Raw genomic sequence first — 27,483 nt, forward strand, 5'->3', positions numbered from 1 at the left:
GTGTGAACCGGGGCTAAGTGGTCTTTAGAGACAAATCTTAAATTGGTCACAAAATTAGATAATAGTAAAGATCTATCTCCACCAACCATGGATATATACAGGCAAGTTTAGGTCCCGTAATGATACCCAAGTACAGGAGGATGGGGGCTGAAGAAAAGATGGATTTTAGGCTCAAAAACAGTCAGAAGAAAGCACTGTTGAATTGAACCTTGTAGAGCAGGGATATGCAATTAGCGGACCTCCAGCTGTTGCAAAACTACAAGTCCCATCATGCCTCTGGGTGTCATGCTTGTGGCTGTCAGAGTCTTGCTTTGCCTCATGGGACTTGTAGTTCTGCAACAGCTGGAGGTCCGCTAATTGCATATCCCTGTTGTAGAGGCACAGCCTAAAATCTGTGGAAAAGGAACAGCTCCTGCATATAAGAAATCTCTCCTGCGGAAGAAACCTGTCACAAACCTGAAACAAAATAAAATAAATGTAGCACACCCCACGTAGGAGCTGCATTTTAAAGGGATCCCCCCTCCTGCACAGCCAGGCGCAATGCATCTTCATCAGACAGAGAACAGTCCATAGCTTTGTTTTTATGTTTTATTAGGGAGTTTCAACACGGATAAGAATGGGAGGTTATGGGATGCCCACCTGACTTCAACAACTTCAGGGACAACTTCCTATATACAGTCTCTTTAATCATTCTCTATACACAGCCTCCACTTCTTCAGTCACCTGCACACACTTGGTTCCTTTTCCTTTACTCAGTTTCTGCTGGCTCACTCCTTGAGGGGAGCTGACAAGGCCTGATTGACAGCTCAGCAATAACCCATTACAGGCAAGAATTTGCAGTCCCTTAACAGTAGCGTTTTGGAGTGACACAGCTTAAACTTTCTCCTTGACTTCCTCTGTGGTCACTGAGCCTAGTACCACTACTTGAGGCAACGCCAACCCACCTGGCTGAATCTGCCCCTTTAGATCAGTTCACCCGACTGACTCTTCACCAGCCCCACCCGGCTAACTCTCAGGAGATCTCTGGGGAAAGCCTGAAGAGTTAAAGGGAGACTTCAAGGGAGACTAACTACATGTGGCAATCTCCCCCCTTTGTAGTCCCCACAGTGCTACTCTGTCCTCTCTTGCTCCTGTGACCCCAGGAAGACTTTTTCCCCAGCCCAAGGTCACCCCCCCACCAGACTAGGGGGCACCCCCTAGGGCCACTGACAGCCTCCCCAGAACTGCATCTCCATCTTCCACCCGACTGCCCCTGCTGGCATGCACCATGTTTATTTATGTGGTAAACTCTGCCTCCTGCCAGTCCTCTACTGGGGATTGGCCAAGGCCTCATAAATTATCATGGCACCTCCTCCTAACCTCCTGCCCACTAGCTCTGGAACATTCTCCAATGTTCCATAAACAGGGGGAGGCACTAGGAGAGCTGTCAGGGTGAGTTATCCAGCCCTGACTCACTGAACCCTGACCTAGATTCACAGCTCAGGCTTAGCCCTGAGCTAACTAAATTTACCTACACCAGTGATGCTGAACCTTGGCACCCCAGATATTTTGAAACTGCATTTCCCATAATGACCATGCACTCTGCAGTTTAGTTGAGCATCATGGGAAATGTAGTTCCAAAACATCTGGAGAGCCAAGGTTCGCCATCACTGACCTACACTAACAAACCTACACTGCTTCTAGCACACACTAGAGGGTGCTACATAAATTAAAAAAACATGAAACTAAACTTAGAATAACAAGGACAACTAGCATATAATTCCTACATAAACTATCCAAGGCATAAAGAGCTAGTTCTTATTGCAGAACTATAGTCCAGAGGGAAGGTAAACCTTTCTTTAGTGTCCAGGCTTCTCTAGGTGGGGTGTGTATCTTATAGGTCATACTGTCTTCCACCAATAAAAAGACAAAGATAACAGCAAACTATTGCTAAGAGATAGGTCATACTTACACATAAGCATCAAAGTAAATGTTCAGCATAACCACATTAGCAAAGCTTTCATTGATTAACTTAGCAATGCCTTCCATTTCACTGATATATGGGTGAAAAAGATGACTGATATACTTATTTGATAGTCTTTGGATGAGTTCAAATTTGTAACCGGACAACTGCCTGCAAATAAAAAAATACAAAAAACAATAGGGTTATTAGCTAGAGGTGCAATTCTTGTATTTCTTTTTAAACAGGATCATGTTTAAACAGAAAACTCCATTGGTAACTTATTTTTCTCAGATATCAAGTCTCATCAGAGCCAGGAATTGTGTTTTCAGATTTGATCTAACGAATCACCTTTTCATTAAATCATATTGGAAAATGGTACTTCAGATATAATGATACTTTATGACTATCATTGTGTGCTGCCCCAACAGGGCATAGAATTTATATATATTGTTTTCCTAACCATTTTCTATGGACTTTAGTCTAGTGACCTTTTGTGGTAATGCACTTGTCTCTCAAGTTTATTTTTCCCTTATGTTATGACACACTTCCTTTGAATGTAATGCTCCACCCTTTTTCCTGTGTTTTATACTTCCTGTGTAGGGATGAGCTTTGCGTTCGAGTCGAACCCATGTTCGACTCGAACATCGTCTGTTCGATCATTCGCCGAATTGCGAACGATATGGGCCGTTCGCGCCAAATTCGTGTGGCGCGTCACGGCCCATAATTCACTGCGGCATCGCAGTGCATTGCTGGCTGATGATTGGCCAAGCATGCACTATGACCCACATGCTTGGCCAATCACAGCGCCGTCAGTAGAGAGAGCTGTAATTGACCAAAGCCAGGGTGGCTTTGGCCAATTATGGCTCAGGGGGTTTAGAACACGCCCCACACTACATAAGGCCACCTCCACGGCTGTTGTGTTACACTATGTGATTTATTATGCTCTGTGTCTTTAAGATCTGTTCCCTCTGTCTATCTGAACTCTTTCTCTCACCGTAGTTCTGTATATTCTCCTCCCCTTCCTCTCTCTGATTCATTGTGCACAGTATACCTCATTGCTGTAACATCTTTACATGTGGCTTACAACTGCAACGTTTTTTTACCTGTGGATACCCATCATTAAACGGAACATTCGAGAGGATTCATCGTCTGTCTTTCCATACAGTGAGTTATCCATTGAGTTAAGCTGTCTGAATTGATGCAAGGGATAAATAGATCACCAGGTCATGTAAGCTCTATGTGAAGCTGAAGATAAAGTTATTGCCTTGTAGTTGAGTCAGAACAGCCTAATTACAAGATTTCTGCATACAGTACTGTTACAGACAAGATTTACTGCCCTCATTGCAAGAAAGATTGAGTCAGCAGCACATGGAATCTTCATAACCTGAGACCAGGCTGCAGGGTGTCATATTACAGCACACAGATCCTGCCTGCTTATCACTGAGACATTCTCTGCCTGTGTCATGAGTCACCACAGCTCTCAATATGAATACACAGCCACTCCAACACAAGACACTGAGCCAACTGACTTACCCAAACGCTCAGTTAAACCCACCTGGAAAGTGATGGAGAATTATGAAGCCTTAAGAACTGAATTGTTTAATAGCTTGAAGCTATTTTGGGAAAAGATTGCTTCTGAATCAAATACAGTGTCTGTTGAAGGTGAATTACTGACACTAGAGGGCGCCATTAAACAACTCTCTATCTCTTATGAGCTCTATCAGCTTACCAGTGACAAGTTCATTAATGTCTTACAAAATATGAACACAGAACTTTCACTTGAGGAATTAAAGAATTTCAAGGCTCTTAATCTGGAAAGAGACTGTTTTATCCAGCAAACCAAATTAAAGGCAGAAGCAAAGTTAAAGCTGCTACAGGACACTGTATCTCACAGATCTGTTTCCACCAGACATTCTAAAAGGTCTTCTAGAAGTCATAGTTCAAGATACTCAACACTCAGTGAGCGACTCATTAATGCCGCGCTGAAACGGAAGCCAGCAAGGTGCAGGTCGCATATGCAGAAAAGAGAGCAGAGTTGGAAGCTCACACAGCACGTCAAAGAACAACTATAGAAATCTTAAATGAACAGTGTAAACATGACGCAGCTATGGCAAGGCTAAGGGTTCTAGAGCAAGCTATCAGTGCAGAGGAAGGTGCAAGTGAGAAAGACAGCATCAACCTAAACATAGCAGATATGGAAGATCCCCTCAAACGCACTAAAGACTATGTCCTAAGCCACTGCAGTATACACTCCATTGTCTCCAATGCTCCTGGCAACTTAGAAACTCCTTCACAGCTCCAAGTTAAAGAGGTTCCAGCAACTTCCTGCATGCAAAATCACTCCAATGCATTTCCTGCCTGCCTACCTAACCTTCCTTCTTATGTCACAGAGCATCAGAGCAAGCTGCAAGCAAGTCATCAATTTCCTGTCATCGGTACAGCATTGAGTCAATGTACCATTGGAACAACCGACTTCAAGCAAGCAACTCACCTGAACGCATCTGCTGCACCATATTTACCTGTGTCCTTTAACAATAATGTCAAAGATAGTGCAATCAGCACCATTCAGCCAACAGCATCTCACATAAAGGCAGAGACAACTGAGACAGCAGAGTTTGTGAGGTACATACTTCGCAGAGAGCTCACAAAGACTGGTCTTACAAGTTTTGATGACCAACCTGAGAGCTACAGAAGTTGGAAATGTGCTTTCAGAACTGCAATCAGTGATCTTGGCATTACAGGGGCTCAAGAATTGGATCTGCTGATTAGATGGCTTGGTCCTCTATCTGCTGCAAGTGTTAAGCCATTAAGATCAGTTTTCATGGACAATCCTACAGCAGGCCTCATAGCTGCATGGGAGCGACTAGAGCAAAGTTATGGCAGTCCAGAAGCTATAGAAAATGCCTTATTCGTGCGTCTGGAAACCTTTCCAAAGATATCTGGTAAGGACAACAAAGAGTTCCAGAGACTGAGTGACCTTCTCCTTGAGCTTCAGCTAGCCAAAGCAGACCCAAAACTACCTGGACTCAGTTACCTTGACACTGCAAGAGGGGTAAACCCAATCGTCTCCAAGCTCCCGTATGGTGTACAAGAGAAATGGTCTGCACTAGGATCATCATACAAAAAAGAGAACAAGGTTTCCTTCCCTCCATTCTCTTTCTTCTGCAACTTCATCAGGAAAATCGCAGAGACCAAGAATGATCCAAGTTTTTCCTACGGTGAGTACAGTCTCTTCTCACCATTTCCTAAGAGTACCAGTCTTCAGGGCAACTATAGAAGCCGTAGAGGCCCAGTATCCGTGAAAAAGACTGACATCCTTCCCACTCCTACCACAGTGGTGGCCACGGACAGACAGAGCAGGAAGATTGAAAACCCTAACAAGAGTGTCCCATTCACAAGAAGCCACACCCCCTCAAAAAATGTATCGGCTTCAGGAAAAAGCCTCTTGAAGAGCGTAAGGAGCTTTTAAAGACATTTAGGGTATGTTTCAGGTGCTATGCTTCTACCGAACATTTTGCAAGGGACTGTAATGTATCCATCAAGTGCATAGAGTGTGGCTCCGAAGAGCATGTGCAAGCCCTACATCCGCTTGAGCCCAGCTCTGCACAACCTGCTAACGCTCCTCCCAGGTTAACGCATGGCGGGGAGAATACAGACCAAGTGCCTAATTCTACCATAATTTCTTCATCCTGCACTGAAGTTTGTGGAGAAGACCGCTGTGATAAGTCCTGTGCTAAAATATGCTTGGTGAACATATACCACAAGGACCAACCAGAAAAGACTCTAAAAGCCTATGCTATCCTAGACGATCAGAGCAATAGATCGCTTGCAAAATCAGAACAAGATACCGCCACTTGACAAAGATGCTCAGATCCTTCTTCTGTTAGGAAGAGACATTCTAAGAATTCACAAGGTACACAGACAAGTCAGTGGACCCCCAGATGCCCCATTTGCTCAGCGCATGGATCTAGGGTGGGTCATCATAGGCAACGTCTGTATAGGTAAAATGAAGAGACTTACCAACATTTCGTCATTCAAGACAAATGTTCTGCCAAATGGCTGAAACACTTACTTTGAGCCATGCCCACATCACTACTGGGTGAAAGAGAAGATAGCCAGCCATGGATGGCAACATGGTATCTCAGGTAACACAAGCCCTTTCTCCTGCCACGATGACGACTTCGGCTCTACAGTGTTTAATACAACCAGTGAAGATGACATACTGGCTCCTTCAACGGAAGACAAAGAATTCATCAAGGTAATGGACAATGAGTTCTTTCAAGACGACTCCAATAACTGGGTAGCACCCCTACCTTTTCGTCTCCCAAGAGAGAGACTGCCCAGCAACTTGCAACAGGCCATCAGTAGATTCTCCTCCTTAAAATGCAACTTAAGCAGGAAACCAGAGATGCAAAGACACTTTGTGGACTTTATGCAAAATATATTTGACAGAGATCATACAGAGCCTGCACCCCCACTAAAGGAAGGAGAAGAATGCTGGTACCTTCCATCCTTTGGCGTGTATCACCCACGTAAACCAGACCAAATCAGAGTTGTCTTTGATTCCAGTGCTCAGCATGAAGGTGTTTCTCTTAACAACATGCTCCTTACAGGGCCTAACTTGAACAACAGTCTAATAGGAGTTTTAATTCGCTACAGACAAGAGCCTGTAGCAGTTATGGCAGACATTCAACAGATGTTTCACTGCTTCATTGTCAGAGAAGACAACAGAAACTACCTCAGGTTTCTATGGCACAAAGACAATGACATCCACAAGGAAGTTATAGACTATCGAATGAAAGTACATGTCTTCGGTAACAGTCCTTCACCTGCAGTGGCAACTTATGGGCTAAGGTGAACAGCTCAGACTGGAGAAGAATATGGATCTGATGCTCGTCAGTTTGTTGAAAGAAACTTCTACGTTGATGACGCACTCAAGTCTTTTCCAACCGCTAAAGAAGCGATTGATCTCCTCCCCAGAACAAAGGAGATGCTGGCTACAGCAAACCTTAGACTGCACAAGATTATATCCAACAGCCGGGAACTTATGAATGCCTTTCACTCTGAGGACTATGCCACTAGTCTAAAAAACCTTGATTTGGGTACAGATGTGCCTCCTGTACAGCGAAGTCTGGGTTTGTTGTGGAACATCAAACAAGACACATTCACCTTCCAAGTGTCAACTTGTGACAAACCCTTCACTAAGAGAGGAGTCCTGTCGGTGGTGAATAGCATCTATGACCCACTTGGTTTCCTTGCTCCAGTTACCATTCAAGGTAAGATTCTGCTAAGACAGTTATCTACTGAGAACATAGACTGGGATACTTGAGAATCAACACAAGTGGGAAAGGTGGAGACATTCTTTGAAGTCACTAGAAAAACTTCAGATTTCCCGTTGCTATGTTCCAGGTTCTATTTCAACTGTTTACCGGAGGGAAATTCATATTTTCTCCGATGCATCAGTTGAAGCTATTGCTACTGTAGCCTATTTGAAGACCTCTGAAATGAATGGGGAATCACACTGTAGTTTTGTTCTAGGCAAGGCAAAACTCATTCCCAAACCTGCACATACCATACCAAGACTTGAACTTTGTGCAGCCGTGCTAGCAGTAGAAATTCCCGAAGTCATACGAAGTGAAATGGACACTAGAATTGATTCTTTCACCTTCTATACAGACAGTAAGGTAGTACTTGGTTACATATACAACCAAACAAAACAGTTTCATGTGTACGTCAGCAACAGGGTTGAACGTATTAAGAGATTCTCCCTACCAAGTCAATGGCATTACGTTCCCACTGAACTCAATCCAGCTGACTGTGGGACCAGAGCCATGTCATCTGATGTTTTTCAGGACAGCTTATGGCTGTCACCTCCAAGGTTTTTGTGTGAGGACTCCTACTCACCCCCTACTGACAACACCTATGGGTTAGTAAGTCCTGAAGATGATAAGGAAATAAGAACTGTGAACATCTCACGTCACACTTCTGTAAATACAAAACAGAAGCTGCGGTCACACCGCTTTGAGCGTTTTTCCACCTGGTCATCTGCTGTAACAGCCATCGCTCGCCTAATTCATATTGCTTGCAGCTTTAGGAAGAACCCTGCGGCAGAGTGTCGTGGTTGGCACAGCTGTTCTGGACACTTTACAGCAGCAGATCTCACACACAGAAGAGGTAATAATCCATTGTGAGCAACAAGAGGTGTATCAGGAGGAATTCGAGAGAATCAGAAATGGAACTGAATTGTCTAAAAACAGTTCTCTTCAATCTAAATCCTGTAGTTGACGCCAATCAGCTGCTGAGAGTTGGTGGCCGTATAACTAAATGCGACTTATGCAGCAAAGAAAAGAATCCAATAATCATACCAGGTCAACATCATGTTACTACCCTTCTGGTTCGTCATCACCATGAACTGGTACATCATCAAGGACGTCAGTTTACAGAAGGTGCCATCAGGTCAGCTGGCTTGTGGATTATTGGTATGAAAAGGTGTGTCTCCTCCTTGCTTTTCAGGTGTGTCAAGTGCCACAAGTTAAGAGGAAAACATCAACAGCAACAAATGACAAGTCTTCCAGCCGACCGCCTAAGTACAGATCCACCCTTCACCTATGTTGGAGTAGATGTTTTCGGCCCATGGTCCGTCATCACTCGGAGAACTCGTGGTGGAGCTGCCAATAGTAAAAGGTGGGCTGTATTGTTTACCTGTCTCAGCATCCAAGCAATACATATAGAAGTAATCGAGTCTATGGATTCTTCTTCCTTCATCTGCGCTCTACGAAGATTCTTTTCTATCAGAGGACCAGTTAAGCAGTTGAGATCTGACTGTGGTACCAACTTCGTTGGAGCATGTAAAGAGCTACAATTGGACAATTTCCTGGCCAATAATGGATGTACTTGGTTGTTTAATCCTCCACATTCTTCACATATGGGAGGATCTTGGGAACGAATGAATGGAGTAGCACGAAGAATTCTCGACTCCATGTTGCAGACTCACAAGTCTTTACCACTCACCCATGATACTTTGTCTACCTTTCTCGCTGAAGTGTGTGCTATAGTGAACGCAAGACCTTTAGTGCCGGTATCTTCAGATCCTGATGCTCCAGTGATCCTTACTCCAGCTTCGCTCCTTACTCAAAAGATTGGGACTGCTGTAATATCTTCAAGTGAGATTGAACCCAAGGATATCTACAGGCGTCAATGGAAGCAGGTGCAGCATCTCGCCAATGTGTTTTGGCATCGCTGGAGGAAGGAGTATCTTCATCACCTTCAAGGTCGTAACAAATGGCAAACATCTAAGCCTAATCTTAAGGTTGGAGATCTCATCCTTCTAAAAGACAAGGAAGTTTGTCAGAATGAGTGGCCCATGGGTCTTATTACTAAAGTTATGCCCTGTGACGATAACAAGGTCCGGAAGGTAGAAGTCAAGGTAACCAAAGGAGGATCGACTCGAACCTTTACTCGGCCAATTACAGAGTTAGTACTCCTTTTGCCAGGTGAATGACTTATACAAGGACTAGCCATGCTGTTGGCACGGCGGGGAGTACATTGCTGCTATCAACAGGTTCTACTCTGAACTTTGGAATTCTCTGAAGACGTCATACGTCGGACTACATGTTCTTCTATCCTGTTGGACTTATGTTTATACTTGCTTGTTGCATGTTTTTCATTACAGGTTCCAGGACATTTAACAGTATTGGACTTATTGAATATATATATATAATTGTTTATGGTTATGAAATCTAAAGATTTCAGACGGGGAGTGTTGTGTTACACTATGTGATTTATTATGCTCTGTGTCTTTAAGATCTGTTCCCTCTGTCTATCTGAACTCTTTCTCTCACCGTAGTTCTGTATATTCTCCTCCCCTTCCTCTCTCTGATTCATTGTGCACAGTATACCTCATTGCTGTAACATCTTTACATGTGGCTTACAACTGCAACATTTTTCTACCTATGGATACCCATCATTAAACGGAACATTCGAGAGGATTCATCGTCTGTCTTTCCATACAGTGAGTTATCCATTGAGTTAAACTGTCTGAATTGATGCAAGGGATAAATAGATCACCAGGTCATGTAAGCTCTATGTGAAGCTGAAGATAAAGTTATTGCCTTGTAGTTGAGTCAGAACAACGGCGGCCCTGTGTAGTGTGTTCCGGCGTGCTTAGAAAGAGAGACAGTGTCATTTCATTTGAGTTAGCTAGATTAGGCAGGACAGTCAGTGAGTTAGCTGCACTTACAGTGTATTGTGTATATATATATATATATATATATATATATATATATATATATATATATATGCATCCCAGGTGTTCTATATATATATATATATATATATATATATATATATATATATATATATATATATATATATATATATATATACACACTGTATTCAGTTTAGCTAGATCCGTTCCTGTTATCTTCCTACTGACAGGCAGGCTTGTCTTGTTACAGTATTTACAGCTACCTGAAGAAAATTGCTGGCGTTCTTTTGATCCTATTAGTACCACAGTCAGGCAGCTAGACTATTTACAGTTAGTGTAGTGCGTCCTCCTCACAGTGTTCAGTTAAAACTACAAGTTAATTTAGTGTGACCTCTGCACAGTGTTCAGCTAAAACTAGAAGTTAGTGTAGTGCGTCCTCCTCACAGTGTTCAGCTAAAGCTACAAGTTAGTTTAGTGTGACCTCTGCACAGTGTTCAGCTAAAGCTACAAGTTAGGGTAGTGCGTCCTAATCACAGTGTTCAGCTAAAGCTACAAGTTAGTGTAGTGCAACCTCTGCACAGTGTTCAGCTAAAGCTACAAGTTAGTGTAGTGCGTCCTCTGAACAGTGTTCAGCTAAAACTACAATTTAGTGTAGTGCGACCTCTGCACGGTGTCCAGCTAAAGCTACAAGTTAGTGTAGTGCGTCCTCTGAACAGTGTTCAGCTAAAACTACAAGTTAGTGTAGTGCGACCTCTGCACAGTGTTCAGCTAAAGCTACAAGTTAGTGTAGTGCATCCTCCGAACAGTGTTCAGCTAAAACTACAAGTTAGTGTAGTGCGACCTCTGCACAGTGTTCAGCTAAAGCTACAAGTTAGTGTAGTGCGTCCTCTGAACAGTGTTCAGCTAAAACTACAAGTTAGCGTAGTGCGACCTCTGCACAGTGTTCAGCTAAAGCTATAAGTTAGTGTAGTGCGTCCTCCTCCCAGTGTTCAGCTAAAGCTACAAGTTAGTTTAGTGTGACCTCGGCACAGTGTTCAGCTAAAGCTACAAGTTAGGGTAGTGCGTCCTCCTCACAGTGTTCAGCTAAAGCTACAAGTTAGTGTAGTGCGTCCTCCTCACAGTGTTCAGCTAAAGCTACAAGTTAGTGTAGTGCGTCCTCTGTGCAGTTGCGAGCTCTGCACAGTGTTCAGCTAAAATTACAAGTTAGCGTAGTGCGAGCTCTGCACAGTGTTCAGCTAAAGCTACCTGTAGAAGGTTGGTGGTGTTTTCCTGATCCTATCACTACCGCAGGCAGCTAAATAAGCTAAAAGTTCGTTTTTTGCGAGCTCTGCACAGTGTTCACCTAAAGCTACCTGTAGAAGGTTGGTGGTTTTCTCATACTACAGGCAGGCAGTTGATTTTACTAGCTGCAGTATCAGTATATATATATATATATATATATATATATCCCAGCTTAGTGCAGCTACAGGCCATTAGTATGTCTGGAAGGCCAACAAGGAGAGGCAGACAGTCACAAGCCAATAAAAGAGGGCAAGCAGGCTCTGTGTCCAGAGGCAACAGTGCTGGTCGTGGAGACGGTGCATCCTCATCAGCACGTGGCCATGGGACACGCTTGGCCTTTTTTTCGGCAGCTGGCCGTGTTGAGGCGCAACATGCAGAAGACTTGGTCGAGTGGATGACCAAGCCGTCCTCATCCTCCTCATCCTCTCTCACCCATGCTCAGGGTACTTTGTCTGGCAAAGCAGCTGCCAATGCGGCCTCTTCCCTCGGCTCAATGGCATCAGTGACTCCTTCCCTAGCCCCACCATGTCCTCCTGAGGAGTCCCTCGAACTGTTTGACCACAATGTTGGGTACATGCTCCAGAAGGATGCCCAGCGTTTTGAAGGCTCTGATGATGATACTGAGCTAGATGAAGGCAGTAACGTGAGCACGGACAGAGGGGGCGCCCAAGAAGGACAGCAATCTGGCAGTCATGCTCCCGCTGCTGCAGCATACTGCCAGGTTTGCTCCAGTGATGAGGAGGGAGGGGATGACGAGGTCACTGACTCAACGTGGTGTGCCTGATAGGAGAGAGGAGGAGGAGGAGGCACATCACCAACGAGGCAGGATGCCCTCCAGGGACCAGTCTAAGGGCAGCACACTGACTGCATCACACCCCAAAGCTCCGCATGTGCAGGGCGCTGCTGTCTCTGCGCGTTATTCCAAAAGTTCTTTGGTGTGGGCCTTTTTTGAGACGAGTGCATCAGATCACACCGCTGCTATTTGCAACATATGTCTCAAGCGTATCTCGCGTGGCCAAAACATCTCCCGCTTCTGCACCACATGCTTGACCAGACATATGTTGACCTGCCATGCAGTTCGTTGGCAAGCGTATCTAAAAGACCCACACCAAAGAACAAAGAGGACCTCTCCTTGCTCCTCATCAGCTGAGATCTCCAACCCCACTATACCTTCAGTCCTCTCTGAGACCTGCACTGAGAGGAATGAAGGTGTAGAATTAGGTGTGTCACAGCCAAGTACTTGTGGGCAATCTGCTTTCGGTACACCGACGTCAGATTGTAGCAGGCAAATTTCCCTGCCCCAGCTGCTGCACCGCCGAAAGAAGTTCGCTCCCAGCCATCCAGATGCCCAGCGGTTGAATGCTAGCTTGGCAAAATTGCTAGCACTTCAACTGCTGCCTTTTCAGTTGGTAGACTCTACCCCCTTCTGTGAGTTTGTGGAATGTGCGGTTCCTCAGTGGCAGGTATCCAAACGCCACTTTTTCTCACGGAAGACGATTCCGGCTCTCTACCAGCGTGTGGAAGGCAATGTCCATGCCTTGCTGGACTGGTCGGTCAGCGGTAATGTGCATATTACCGCTGACTCATGGTCCAGCAGGCATGGACAGGGACGTTACCTAAGTTTGACCGCGCATTGGGTGACTCTGCTGGCAGCTGGGAAGGATGCAGGACAAGGTGCAGTAGTGTTGTTCCGCCACCACGCCTCCAAAATGCCACTACTAATGATTGTGACACACCTCTCTCCTCCACCCCCTCCTCTTCTTCTTCCTCCATGGCCTCTTCCTGTGCTTTGTCCTCAGAACCAGTGGTGCTCCATAGCCGTTCAAGGGGCTACTCAAGTATGCAGACCAAAAGATGCCATGCGGTGCTAGAGCTGGTGTGCTTGGGGGACAGGAGCCACACTGGGGCAGAGGTTCTGTCAGCTCTGCAGGGGCAGGTTCAGAGGTGGTTGACGCCACGCCAACTTAAGGCAGGAATGGTGGTTTGTGACAATGGCACCAACCTCCTCTCTGCCCTCCGACAGGGACAAATAACCCATGTGCCCTGCTTGGCTCACGTCCTTAACTTGGTGGTGCAGCGGTTCTTGGGCAGGTACCCGGGCTTACAGGATGTCCTGAGGCAGGCCAGGAAAGTCTGTGTGCATTTCCACCGGTCATATAATGCCAGTGCTCGGCTGGCAGACCTCCAAAAGGAGTTTAACCTGCCCAAGAACCGCCTAATCTGTGACATGCCCACCAGGTGGAACTCAACATTGGCCATGCTGCAACAGCTGCACATGCAGCAGAGTACCTGTGCGACTATGGCACCAGGACAGGGTCAGTGGAGCTTGTTTTTTTTTCCCCACGCCAGTGGGCCATGATCAGGGATGCATGCACTGTCCTGTCACCATTTGAGGAGGCCAAGAGGAGGGTGAGCAGTGACAGTGCATGCATCAGTGACACTGTCCCCCTTGTCCACCTGTTGGAGCACACGCTGCGTGGAATAATGGACAGGGCACTTGAGGCAGAACAGAGGCAGGAAGAGGAGGAGTTCCTTAGCTCCCAAGGCCCCCTTTATCCAGACAGTGTTCCTGCATGCCAGCCGATCACACAGGAAGAGGACGAGGAGGAGGAGGAGGAGGAGGAGGATTGTGTCGGTATGGAGGTGGAGCCTGGCACTCAGCATCAGCAGCAGTCTTTAAGGGATCAGTCCCAAGAAACCCATGGACTTGTACGTGGCTGGGAGGAGGTGGCTGCAGACCATGTCGTCCTTAGTGACCCAGAGGACTCTGGACCGAATGCCTCAGCAAACCTACGCTGCATTGCCTCCCTGATCCTGCAAAGCCTACGTAAGGATCCTCGTATTCATGGTATCAAGGAGAAGGACCAATACTGGCTGGCAACCCTCCTTGATCCACGTTACAAGGGTAAGGTTGCGGACCTTATCTTGCCGTCGCAGAGGGAGCAGAGGATGAAACATCTTCAGGAGGCCTTGCAGAAAGGTCTGTGCAATGCGTTTCCAGAGACTGGGAGGTTACAAACTCCTGTTTCTGGACAAAGTGTTGTTGAGGCTTCGGTCAGTCAAAGAAGGAGCGGTGGAGAAGGTGGCCGTCTGACCGATGCGTTCAGACAATTTTTTAGTCCGCAGCCCCAAGGTATGATCGGTTCCAGCAACCATCGCCAGCGTCTGTTTTACATGGTGCAGGAATACCTAGGGGCAAGATCTGACTTGGACACCTTTCCCACCGAAAATCCTTTGGGTTACTGGGTCTTGAGGATGGATCACTGGCCAGAGCTTGCATAGTATGCAATTGAGCTACTGGCCTGTCCTGTATCCAGCGTTCTTTCGGAACGCACATTCAGTGCTGCTGGAGGCTTTGTAACCGATCACAGGGTGCATCTGTCCACCGACTCGGTCGATCGACTGACCTTCATAAAAATGAATCAGTCTTGGATCACCACCAGCTACCAAGCACCTGATGCTGATGTAACCGAATAATTTTTTTTAAAATCTCAGATCCCTTCAAAGACTGCCTATGCTGATGCTGAGTGACTATCCTGAGTAATTATCCTCTTCCTCCTCAATGATCACGCTGATAGCTTGTAAGAACATTTTTGGTTCTGGGCACCGCCACCAGTGCCTAAGGCCCAATTTTTCAGCCCCTGTTTAACAGGGGTGTGTAATTACAATTTTTGATGCAATACTTTGCAGCAGGGCTCATTCCTGCGTTCCAACTAGAGTATCTGTGAGGGGTTGCAGTGTTGTGGCACCAGCACCAGTGCCTAAGGCCCAATTTTTCAGCCCCTGTCTAACAGGGGCGTGTAATTACAATTTTTGATGCAATACTTTGCAGCAGGGCTCGTTCCTGCGTTCCAACTAGAGTATCTGTGAGGGGTTGTAATGTTGTGGCACCAGCACCAGTGCCTAAGGCCCAATTTTTCAGCCCCTGTCTAACAGGGGCGTGTAATTACAATTTTTGATGCAATACTTTGCAGCAGGGCTCATTCCTGCATTCCAACTAGAGTATCTGTGAGGGGTTGCAGTGTTGTGGCACCAGCACCAGGGCCTAAGGCCCAATTTTTCAGCCCCTGTCTAACAGGGGCGTGTAATTACAATTTTTGATGCAATACTTTGCAGCAGGGCTCGTTCCTGCGTTCCAACTAGAGTATCTGTGAGGGGTTGTAGTGTTGTGGCACCAGCACCAGTGCCTAAGGCCCAATTTTTCAGCCCCTGTTCAACAGGGGCATGTAATTACAATTCTTGATCTAATATTTCACAGCAGGGCCCGTTTCAGCACCCACCAAGAGCGAGTGAGGACTTACAGTGTTGTGGCAACAGCACCACCACCAAAGGCCCAATTTTTCTGCCCCTGTTCAACAGGGGCATGTAATTACAATTCTTGATCTAATATTTCACAGCAGGGCCCTGTGAGGGCTTAGTGTTGTGGCCACAACAACACCTAAGGCCCACATTTCTGCTGAGTATATAGGGCAGGCCCCTACTTTTAAACATCGAACTTACAAACGACTCCTACTTGCAAATGGAAGGAGACAACAGGAAGTGAGATGAAATCTACCCCTAGGAAGGGAAATTCTCTCCTGTAAGAGATAATATGGGAAAAACATTTCTCCTTTCCACTGATGCTTTATCACCAATCCTTGTTTCACAAAAAAACCCCAAATTTTCAAAAAACATTTGTCATTGGGACAAAAAGTGAGGTGAAATCTTCTGAAGAGGAGCACAGGCAGCAAAACAAATGTCACAGGGGTGATAACCCTTCCCTATGTTTTCCAAAAAGCTTAAAATAGATTTTTTGGCTGGAGATAAACACGTTAAAAATGTACCAGTTCAAAATTACAAACAGATTCTACAACAAACCTACAGTCCCTCTCTTGTTTGCACCACCTGTATATTCCTGTTCAGAGTACAGAGCCTGTATACTGCTGTTTCCTTTTTTAATTTGGGTGCGGGGTTCCCCTTAATATCCATACAAGACCCAAAGGGCCTGGTAATGGACTGGGGGGCACCCATGCCGTTTGTCTCACTGATTTTCATCCATATTGCCAGGACCCGACATTACATTAAAGCCGCAAGCAGTTTTAAATGACTTTTTTTCCTTTAAAAATGACATTTTGTGCAGGGACTGTTCTAAGCACAGGAAACACGCGCCACTTTACAGGCATACTATAGACACCCCCCAGGTACGATGTTTAAAGGAATATTTCACTTTCTTTTTTTTACTTTAAGCATCATTAAAATCACTGCTCCCGAAAAAACTGACGTTTTTAAAAGCTTTTTTGCATTAATACATGTCCCCTGGGGCAGGACCCGGGTCCCCAAACCCTTTTTAGGACAATACCATGCAAATTAGCCTTTAAAATGAGCACTTTTGATTTTGAACGTTCGAGTCCCATAGAAGTCAATAGGGTTCTAATGTTCGTGCAAATTTTTGGTCCGTTCGCAGGTTCTGGTGCCAACCGAACCGGGGGGTGTTTGGCTCATCCCTATTCCTGTGTCATCTATGCAGTTAACAAGCCACATGTAGCAGGGCACATGTATTCTCCATTGTAAGCTAAAGACAATATCATCTTTTGACCGCATTGTGACAGACCTAGCCGGGAAAGAGACTTTTGGAGGGGACTGAATGCTAGCCTCTTGCCGATCGATCGTGGGCCCTGGCATTTGGGGGAATGGTGCTCTTTGTGAGCTGTATGCCTGGGGACCCTTGAGGTGGTATTACTGTGGATTCGGGTCCTGGTCCCCCAGGACACACAGACTCTGGGGACCCTGGGGTTGGTGTTACTTTGGATTCAGCTCCATGTCCCCCAAGACACAAGACTCTGGGAACCCTTTATATGCCATATTAGAATAGTGAATGATTCATACCATTGGGACTCCTACTGTTAAATGCTAATGTCATCAATTCCAGCTACCTGTCTGTTGTCTGCCAGAATGTGTGATTAATATGAGCCGGAGGTACGCACCTCCTCTTTTATTGTATAAAAGAGCCTGTATTTTTCAATAAAGAAGATTCCTGGCTGAACTTACATACAGCCTGCCTGGTGTTTGTTCTGAGCTATCACAACTGAGTTAGAACGACACATAGCTGTAGTTCTAATCCCGTAGCATTGGATGACCGAACAATCAGATGTGCGATCTGCAATCTGATTCTATAGCAGCAGAGGAGTGTCGGGAGAGTGGAACCGAGCGAGCAGGGGCTCGTTACACGCATAAATACTACAACCTGTTCATCTGTTTGTATCCTGTCATCTGCTGTAACCTGATGTTCAGAATAAAAGCATCTTGTGGATCTTGCGGTATTTGGTGAGTTCAAACTATCTGAGGAGGATTGTCTTCAGTGATTATATCTGCTTATACAGGCCAGGCATAGAGGTCTCACAAGGGACAGTCGCTTCACAACAATCGGAGTCAGAATAGTCAAAAGATGTATAGAATTCCTACAGCCTGCTGTGTATATGTGTGTGCCTAATCTGCAATCAAGCTCAGTGCCATCTGCCATCTTGTGAAAGCACATGGTCGCACAAGCTTACTGCACCTCATGTGAATGTTAAAAACTGTTTCTCTACATTGAACTGTGTTACCCCACCTGTCTAAGCTGCTGTTCGTCTTCTAAAAGAGACAGTACCATTTCTTGCAAAACGTGAAAAATGTCTAGACTAGACTCTGAGCACCCTTTTGTGGCTGAACCAATGCAGATTCATCATGCCTCTGAACCCGCAGATGTACAGGGAGCAGATTCTGCAGATATTGCCAAACAGAGTATAAGAACCAAGCGTACAATAGAACCTACACAGAAACTCAGAGAAAATTATGAAGCCACTAGAGATGTGTTCTCCAGCAATCTGTCAGACTTATGGGACAAAGCTTCACACTGCATGTCAGTTTTGTCACACTTTAATGATCGACCAGCTGAACTAAGAGACTCTATAGATTGCTTATCTGCCGCGTACGAACGCTACCAGCGGTTGTTTGCAAAATACACAGCTTTCTTGCAAGACTGTAATATAGAGGACTCTTCAGCAGAACTGACCAGGGCTGATGCACTAAACCAACAAAGGGATCTCTTAGTGCAAAAAGCCCAGTGTAAGGCAGAACTCCGCATCGCTAGACCAGATCTCACAGATCCACATCAACCAAGCACACTACACGTTCTTCTAGATCCTCTCGCTCCAGAAGTTCAACATTAAGCGATAAGATAATAGAGGCCCGCGCTGATGCGGAATCAAAAAAAGTGCAAAGCTCTTTTACCAGAAAGGAAGCAGAAATAGAAACACAAAAGGCAGCTCGCCAAGCAAAGATGAAAGCTCACCAAGCAAAGATGAAAGCTCACCAAGCAGAGATGGTAGCTCAACAAGCAGCTCAACAAGCAGAGGCAGATGCCCAACAAGCAGAGGCAGATGCCCAACAAGCAGAGACAGATTCCCAATTAAAGATTCTGCAAATGGAAAAGAAAGAAGCAGCTGCCCTAGCAAGGCTGAGAGTCCTTGAACAAGCGACGGGAGAAAGTGCTAACTCAGACTGTTCCATCCCAGAGGAACTGCAAGACCCAGTTGAACGCACCAGTGAATATGTACTAAAGCATAATGTTTGCAATGATACAGAGTTATCTCCTGTACGTTTTACTAACAACACTGTTCTGACTCTCAACACAGAGACCTCTCAGCTCCAAATCCCTGAGCCTCTTCAAGTCTACAACACAAGTGCATCTATGCAACAAACCGCATCACCTCTTGCTGACAACAAGGTGACTTCTAGTGACAAGCCGCAGCTCAAGCCACAGCCAGCACAAGCCTTAGGGACTACTCCACAGTTAAAGGCTCTTGCAACATCATTTCATCCTGGTAAACCTCACCCTACTTCACCAGAGAACTTTTACACCTGAGGGGTTCCACAAGTTACTTTGGCACCGAAGAGTGAGAGATCAGACTTGAATGACTTTGCCAGATATATGGTGTGCCGTGAGCTCATTAACACTACCCTCTCAAGGTTTGATGACTGTCCGAAAAGCTACAGGGCCTGGAGATCAACCTTCAAAGCTGCCATTGCTGATCTCAACCTTACTACCAAGGAGGAGCTTGATTTGCTCATAAAGTGGCTGGGGCTGGAATCTGCAGATCGTGTTAAAAGACTGAGAACAGTGCACGTTGATCACCCAGATGCAGGTCTTGTTGCTGCATGGGCAAGACTTGAGCAAGCCTATGGTAGCTCTGAAGCCATAGAAAGCGCTTTATTCAAGAGACTGCAAAACTTCCCAAAAATAGGTAACAAAGACTGCCACAAGCTCCAAGATCTGAGTGATCTTCTCATGGAGCTGGGGTTGGAAAAGACAGACCCACGTCTACCTGGACTAAGCTTCCTGGACACTGCTCATGGTGTCAATCCAGTGGTATCTAAACTGCCATACGGCCTGCAAGAGAAATGGGCACAACAAGGCTCAAGGTACAAAAGAGACTATAACGTATCTTTTCCTCCATTCGCATATTTTTGCAGGTTCATCAGTTATCAAGCCTGGACGAGAAACGATCCCAGCTTCAGTGAACCCAACTTGCCTGCTTCATCATCATCATCATCATCTTCATCAAGGTATGATAACATGGCAGCTAAACGTAGAGACTTTAATAGAGCAATATCCATTAAAAGGACAGAGATCTCACCACCCGTTTCCTCTCCTGCTCACCAGAGTGATTTGGGTGACAGAGATAAAGACCCTAATCGTCAGTGCCCTATTCACAAGAAGCCTCACCCCCTAAAGAAATGTCGTGGGCTTAGGGCAAAGACATTACAAGAGCGCAGGGAGGTTCTTCAATAACTTGGAATATGCTACAGGTGCTGTGCTTGTTATGGACATTTTGCTAAAGACTGTAAAGTTGTCATCAAGTGCACAGAATGCAGTAGCGACAGACATGTTACAGCTATGCATCCGGGTCCACCTTCAGACAATTCACAGCAGCCTCCTACCTCCAGCCCTGTCTCAAGTCATGGCGGGGAGTAGCAAGGTCATGCTCCAGTCACAGCTAACATTTCTTCTTCATGCACAGAAGTCTGTGGAGAAGGCTTAGATCACAAATGCTGTGCTAAGATATGCCTAGTCAAGATATACTCAAAGGGTCAACCTGAGGAAGCTATTAGGATGTATGCCATAATAGATGAACAGAGCAACAGATCCCTGGTTAAGCCTAAATTATTTGAGATCTTTGGTATAGAGGGACACGCATTTACTGTATACTCTCAGAACCTGCTCTGGTTGTGAAGAGACCTTCGGCAGAAGGGCCGATGGGTTCATGGTCTCTCATATCAATAAGGGAGAGGGCATACCCCTACCAACATTAGTCGAGTGTGAGTGGATACCAGATGAAAGGGAAGAAATTCCTACTCCAGAGGCTGCATATCACCATCCTCACTTGAGGCACCTTGTTAATGAAATTCCTGCAATGGACATGAATGCTGAAATCTTGATCTTGCTAGGAAGAGACATTCTCAGAGTACACAAAGTACACAAGCAGTGCAATGGACCTAATGATGCCCCTTACGCACAAAAACTTGACCTAGGCTGGGTAATCGTGGGCAACATATGCTTGGATAGTATGCGTACGTCATCCGAGATCCACTCCTTCTAAACTTACATGTTAGGAGATGGACGTGCATCCCACTTCAAACAGTGCCCTCGCCATTACGAAGTAAAGGAGAAGCCTCTTGACATCATCCAAGTACCTGATGTCACTCCCAACCTAGGTACCACAGTGTTTTGTACTACAAGCGATGACAACAAAATAGCCTTGTCAGTTGAAGACAGGGAGTTCATCAAAATAATGGACAAAGAATTCTTCCAGGATGAGTCTAACAGCTGGGTTGCACCATTACCTCTTCGTGCTGCAAGGGTTAAACTCCTAACCAATCGTGAACAGGCTCTATCCAGATTCAACTCACTTCAACGAACACTAAAGAACAGGCCTGAAATGAAGAACCATTTCATCGCCTTTATGAAAAGGATCTTTGACAATGATCACGCCGAACCAGCTCCACCACTTCAAAGACATGATGAGTGCTGGTACCTGCCTTTCTTCGGAGTGTATCATTCATGTAAGCCAAAGCAAATCAGGGTAGTATTTGATTCCAGTGCCAAGCATCAAGGCGTATCCCTGAACGATGTTCTTCTCACTGGTCCAAACCTAACCAACAACCTTGTAGGTGTATTTATGAGGTTTAGAAGAGAGCCAGTTGCCATAACTGCTGACATTGAACAAATGTTTCATTGCTTCACTGTGCGTGAAGACCATAGGAACCTCCTAAGCTTTCTGTGGCACCGTGACAACAACATGGACAATGAGATGATTGAATACCGCATGAAGGTACATGTTTTCGGAAATAGTCCCTCACCTGCTGTTGCAACATACGGTTTACGAAGGACTGCCCTTCATGGAGAAGAGGCGTATCGCAAGGATGCTCGACACTTTGTTGAGAGAGACTTCTATGTGGACAATGGACTTAAATCTTTACCTACAAACGAAGAAGCCATAGACCTGCTCCAAAGGACACAAGGTATGCTTTCTGAGCCTAACCTCAGACTACACAAGATTGCCTCAAATAGTGTTGCTGTTATGAAAGCCTTTCAACCTGGCGATCATGCCACAGGGTTTAAAGACTTGAATATGGGAATGGACATACCACCTGTACAGAGAAGTTTGGGGCCTACGGTGGGACTTATTAAAAGACACCTTCGGATTTCAAGTCAGCTCTGCAGACAAGCCATTTACCAAACGTGGTGTTCTGTCAGTAGTGAACAGCCTATACGATCCATTGGGATTCGTAGCTCCCATCACCATACAAGGTAAATCCTTACTTAGGCAGTTCTCAGAGACTATTAAAGATTGGGATGCTCCACTACCAATAGACCAGCTTTCAAATTGGGAGTCCTGGAAACAATCTCCACATGCCTTAGATGGAATCCATATACCACACTGACACTTCTGCCTCCCTTGCCACAAGACGGAGGAAAGAGCTTTACATATTCTCAAGATGCATCTACTGAGGCCATAGCAGCTGTCGCTTACCTCAAGGTAAGAGATATTTCTAATCGAGCCCACATAGGGTTTCTGTTTGGGAAAGCTAAGTTGGCACCTAAGCCTGAACACACGGTTCCCAGGCTTGAACTTTGTGGGACTGTGCTAGCGGTAGAAATAGCAGATTTCATACTGCGTAAGCTAGACATTCAGATAGATGACGTCAGATTCTACACAGACAGCAAAGTTGTTATGGGCTACATATACAACCAGACTAAACGTTTCTATGTCTATGTCAGCAACCGTGTAGAATCAGGAAATCATCTAAGCCTGAACAATGGCATTATGTTCCATCTTAAATTAACCCTGCAGATCATGCCACTAGGCCAGTGTCTGCAAGTGTCTTTGCAAATTCTTCTTGGTCTTGGTCTTGGCCTGAATTCCTGCTGGATCATCCAGAAGAAACCACAGCTGATGTCTTCAGTCTTCTAGAATCTGACAAAGATCCAGAGATGTGTCCTGAAGTCAAGACCTTTGCCACTGATCTGAACCCTAACCTACAAGTTGGAGACCTTGTTTTGCTTAAGGACCAGCAAGCTGAAAGAATCGAATGGCCCATGGGACTTATTGTAAAGAGCCTTCCTAGTGATGATGGTATGGTATGTAAGGTAGAGGTGAAGGTTGCCAGACAAGGGACTATAAGGATTTTCATCAGACCTATCACGGAACTTATTCTGCTCTTACCCTTTGGAGAATGAACTTGTTTGCCTACGCTGCTGGATCCTACCTGCGACTTCAAGAAGAAAGTGTCTTGGATTTAAAGTGAATGTAAACCCACTCTCATCTTTTTTAAAGTACTGCCATAGTGGTGATCTATAAGGATATACATTCCTCCTGCATGTATCCTTACCTTTCAAATGTCTCCCCTTTGGCTGTTTGGAGCCCCAAAAACGCCGGATTCAGTGGGCGGGTCCGTTGTACAGCGCTCGGTGGGCGGATTCATGACATCACCAGACTCCCCGCCCACCTCTACACTCGCGCCCGTCCGGAGTGAAAAGTGCGCGCACAAGAGAAGAAGAGCGCGCTCATGGCTCCTGTCACGTCATGTGTCACTGTCCAGTGACAGTCGGGGATGATCAGTGTGGTGGGGACAGCTGTAAGCACGGATCCCCCTAAATGGCTTTTCTGCTGAAAGCCACGGGAGGCAGAGAAGGAGAAGCGGCTGATCAAATGCCATGCAGGGAGATCGGTGCTCACGGCTGTCCCTCCGCTGCACCGATCACCCCCGACTGTCCCTTGTGTCCTCCTCCTCCTCCTCTAGCGCCTGACCCGTTCTCCTCCTCAACCACCACCACTTCCATAGGTTGGACTTGATGGACTTGTGTCTTTTTTCAACCTCACCTACTATGTAACTATGTAACTTCCCCTTCTTCTCTGGCCCCCCTCCTGTCCTCATCCGCCCGCTGTGTCTTCCTCCTCCACCCCCCCTCATCCCCCGCAGCCGACTCCCCTCCATTCCCGCGGGCTCTGTCAGGATGGAGAGTGGAGGAAAGGACGGAAACGCTATACATGTCATTTACGGGGGGGGGGGGGTGGAGTGCTGCTAGACACAGCTATATACAGTAGTATATAGCTGTGTCCAGCAGCAAACCCCCCCATCAGACCAGTGGAGTGTCTGCAGCCAGGGCGGAGATTATGTGGAACATCCAATCCTGGCAGAGCAGCAGAAGAAAGGAGTGGGAGGGAATTAAAAAATACTGCATGTCTCTTACTTAGGCTAGTGCACGAGATATGTAAATCACCTGTCACTCACAGCAAGGGGGGGGGGTATTTGACAAAGTTTTTCTCAGTTTGTCAAGAATTATCTCACTGAACATTAAAAGAGGATTGCTCAGAGATGGATTAACTCAATGTTAATGTATGGCAAGACTGGGCTCAAATGATAGGAAATCTTATACTCTACAATATGACATAAAAAAAAAAAAAAATTGAGTTAACATATCTTGAAGCCTTGAATTAATAGTTGTTGTTTTTGCATTATATGCATGTTATTTATGTCTTTCAGGTCTTCAAGTCTTCCAGCAAATTACACTGTTGTTATTTGCAGTTGTATCACTACCGTTCTGATATATATATATAGTGACATTTACCAATGCCAGATGGGGAGTGTGCTGCCCCAACAGGGCATAGAATTTATATATATTGTTTTCCTAACCATTTTCTTTGGACTTTTATGTTTAGTTTACATGCTGCCATCTAGTGACCTTTTGTGGTAATGCACTTGTCTCTAAAAAACCCAGAGGTGATTAGATACCACCAAAAGAAAGCTCTATTTGTGTGAAAGAAAGGACAAAATTTTCATATAGGTACAGTGTTGCATGACTAAGTAATTGTCATTCAAAATGTGAGAGCACCGAAAGCTGAAAATTGGTCTGGTTAGGAAGGGGGTTTAAGTGCCCAGTGGTCAAGTGGTTAAAGGGCTTGTATTATTATTAAAGACTCCAAAAGATAAAATATTCCAATATTTTTTCACAAAACGGATTAAAATGTACATACAGTGCCTTAAAAAAGTATTCATACCTCTTGAAATTTTCCACATTTTGTCATGTTACAACCAAAAACTTGTATTTTATTGGGATTTTATGTGATAGACACAACACAAAGTTGCACTTAATTGTGAAGTGAAAGGAAAATGATAAATGATTTTCAATTTTTTTTTTACAAATAAATATGTGAAAAGTGTGGCGTGCATTTGTATTCAGCTCCCCTGAGTCAATACTTTGTAGAACCACCTTTCGCTGCAATTACAGCTGAAAGTCTTTTTGGGGATGTCTCTACCAGCTGTGCACATCTAGAGTGACATTTTTGCCCATTCTTCTTTGCAAAATAGCTCAAGCTCTGTCAGATTGGATGGAGAGCGTTTGTGAACAGCAATTTTCAAGTCTTGCCACAGATTCCCATTTGGATTTAGGTCTGGACTTTGACTGGGCCATTCTAACACATGAATATGCTTTGATCTAAACCAGAGTGTCATGGTTATGCAATAGAGTTTTGTCTGTCAGCTTACCTGTCTCCATGTGTTCATCTCTAGAGATCAGCTGACTCTCACCTGACTGCTTTTATAATCTCTCCTCTAGCATGGCTCCACCCCAGCTCCTATCAGAGAACTTTATATTAACCTCTGTACTGCAGGCCAGCCCTGCTGATCAACCTTTGTGTGTTTTGGCTTCCTGTTTCCTGCCTGCCGTGTGCTCTACATTTGTTTCTGTTACCGACCTTGGTGTGTTCTCAACTATTCCTGTCTGCTCGTGACCCTGATCTTTGGCGTGTCCCCGACTATCCCTGTTTGCCTGTGACCCTGAACCTTGGCGTGAACTCTGTTGTCCTTGTCTGCTTGTGGCCACGACCTTGGCTTATTCCCTTACTATCCCTATCCTCCTGTTGCCTAATGTGGGTGTGAGCTGGGGGACCCTGGGGGTCGGACCTGGAGCCAGTTGCAGCCCAGTCCATCCTCACCACTAGAGGCTCTGGTGAACACCTGCTGGCTCTTAGACTCTGCGCCCTAGGGAATCTTACGCTTTAACCCCGTGGGATCCGTGTTGGTGTTCCAGTGGCCCTGCTTTCCTTACCACCCTGACTCCCATCCGCAGCAGTCAGCCGTAGGGTCCACTACCTTGCGGTGCACTCCTGATCCCAACGGTGTGCATCTGTCACCTAACCTCAAGGTGACCTGACACAGAGGTAGACAACCTTGGAGAGGTGGAGATCTACCTGAATAACAGGGGAGAAGTCAGATCACCAGTCAGTGTCACATCCTCACACCTGATTTAAACCTCTAATTGCAGGACTACCGTGTCGCAAATGCGTGCATTGCACAGCAATCATGGGTTTAAATCAGGTGGTGAGAAGGCGACATATTGCCTCCTCACCACCTATCAACACACACTCAGATCGCTTTTCAAAGGAGCAGCACTTGTGTTCGTTCACACCTAAAGTTAGGGGGTGGAATAACAGCAGAATATAATAGAAGTTTATGGCTAAGTGCAGCAAACCCGCAGGAAAGCTGCAGGTACACCCACGCCCAGCGTATTGCTTCACACTGACCTGAAAATCTCTTTTTCCTGCTGCTGGCACCACTCTGGAGATCTCTAGCCAGGATAAGAGGTGGAATGCAGTTGGTATCAATCCGCATGGGACAGGAGCCAGCACTACAGAGGAGGCATTAGCTTATGCGGCTCTTGCTCCCTACTACAGCTTCAACTTTACAAGTATTCCCCCTGCATTGCACTCTGTTTGATGCTCTGGAATGGTGGGTCAGCAAACCTAGACCAAGATCTACCAGCCACCTGTCCATGATCTACTGGTAGATCGCGGTCTACAGATTGCTGACCCTCGATCTAAACCATTTTATTGTAGCTCTGGCTGTATGTTTAGGGTTGTTGTCCTGCTGGAAGGTGAACCTCCACCCCAGTCTCAAGTCTTTTTGCAGACTCTAATGCCCCGTACACATGGTCGGATTTTCCAATGAAAAATGTCCGATCGGAGCATGTTGTCGGAAATTCCGACCGTGTGTGGGCTCCATCGGACATTTTCCATCGGATTTTCCGACACACAAAGTTTGAGAGCAGGCTATAAAATTTTCCGACAACAAAATCCGATCGCGTCAATTCTGACCGTGTGTGGCCTGTTCCGACGCACAAAGTGCCACGCATGCTCAGAAGAAATTCCGAGACGGAACAGCTCAGTCTGGTAAACTTAGCGTTCGCAATGGATACAGCACTTTCGTCACGGTGCAATGTAAAGAATGGTTTAATACAGCGCACTCTCTTCTTCTTTATAATGTGAGAAGAATTAAGTAGTTTTGCTGCTCATATTCACACACACTTCTCACAAACTTCTTTCTTTATTATTTATCGGGATTTCCTTAATATATTTTGATTTGTCACATCTGACAAAAATATATATTTTTTTTAAAGGCAGATTTATTTTTTATTTTAGGCTTGTATTTTTTCAAAGGCTGGTCTTTGTTTTATTTTATTTTTAGTTTTACTCCA

Source organism: Aquarana catesbeiana, linkage group LG01, assembly GCF_042186555.1.
Source record: "Aquarana catesbeiana isolate 2022-GZ linkage group LG01, ASM4218655v1, whole genome shotgun sequence".
NCBI lineage: Eukaryota > Metazoa > Chordata > Amphibia > Anura > Ranidae > Aquarana > Aquarana catesbeiana.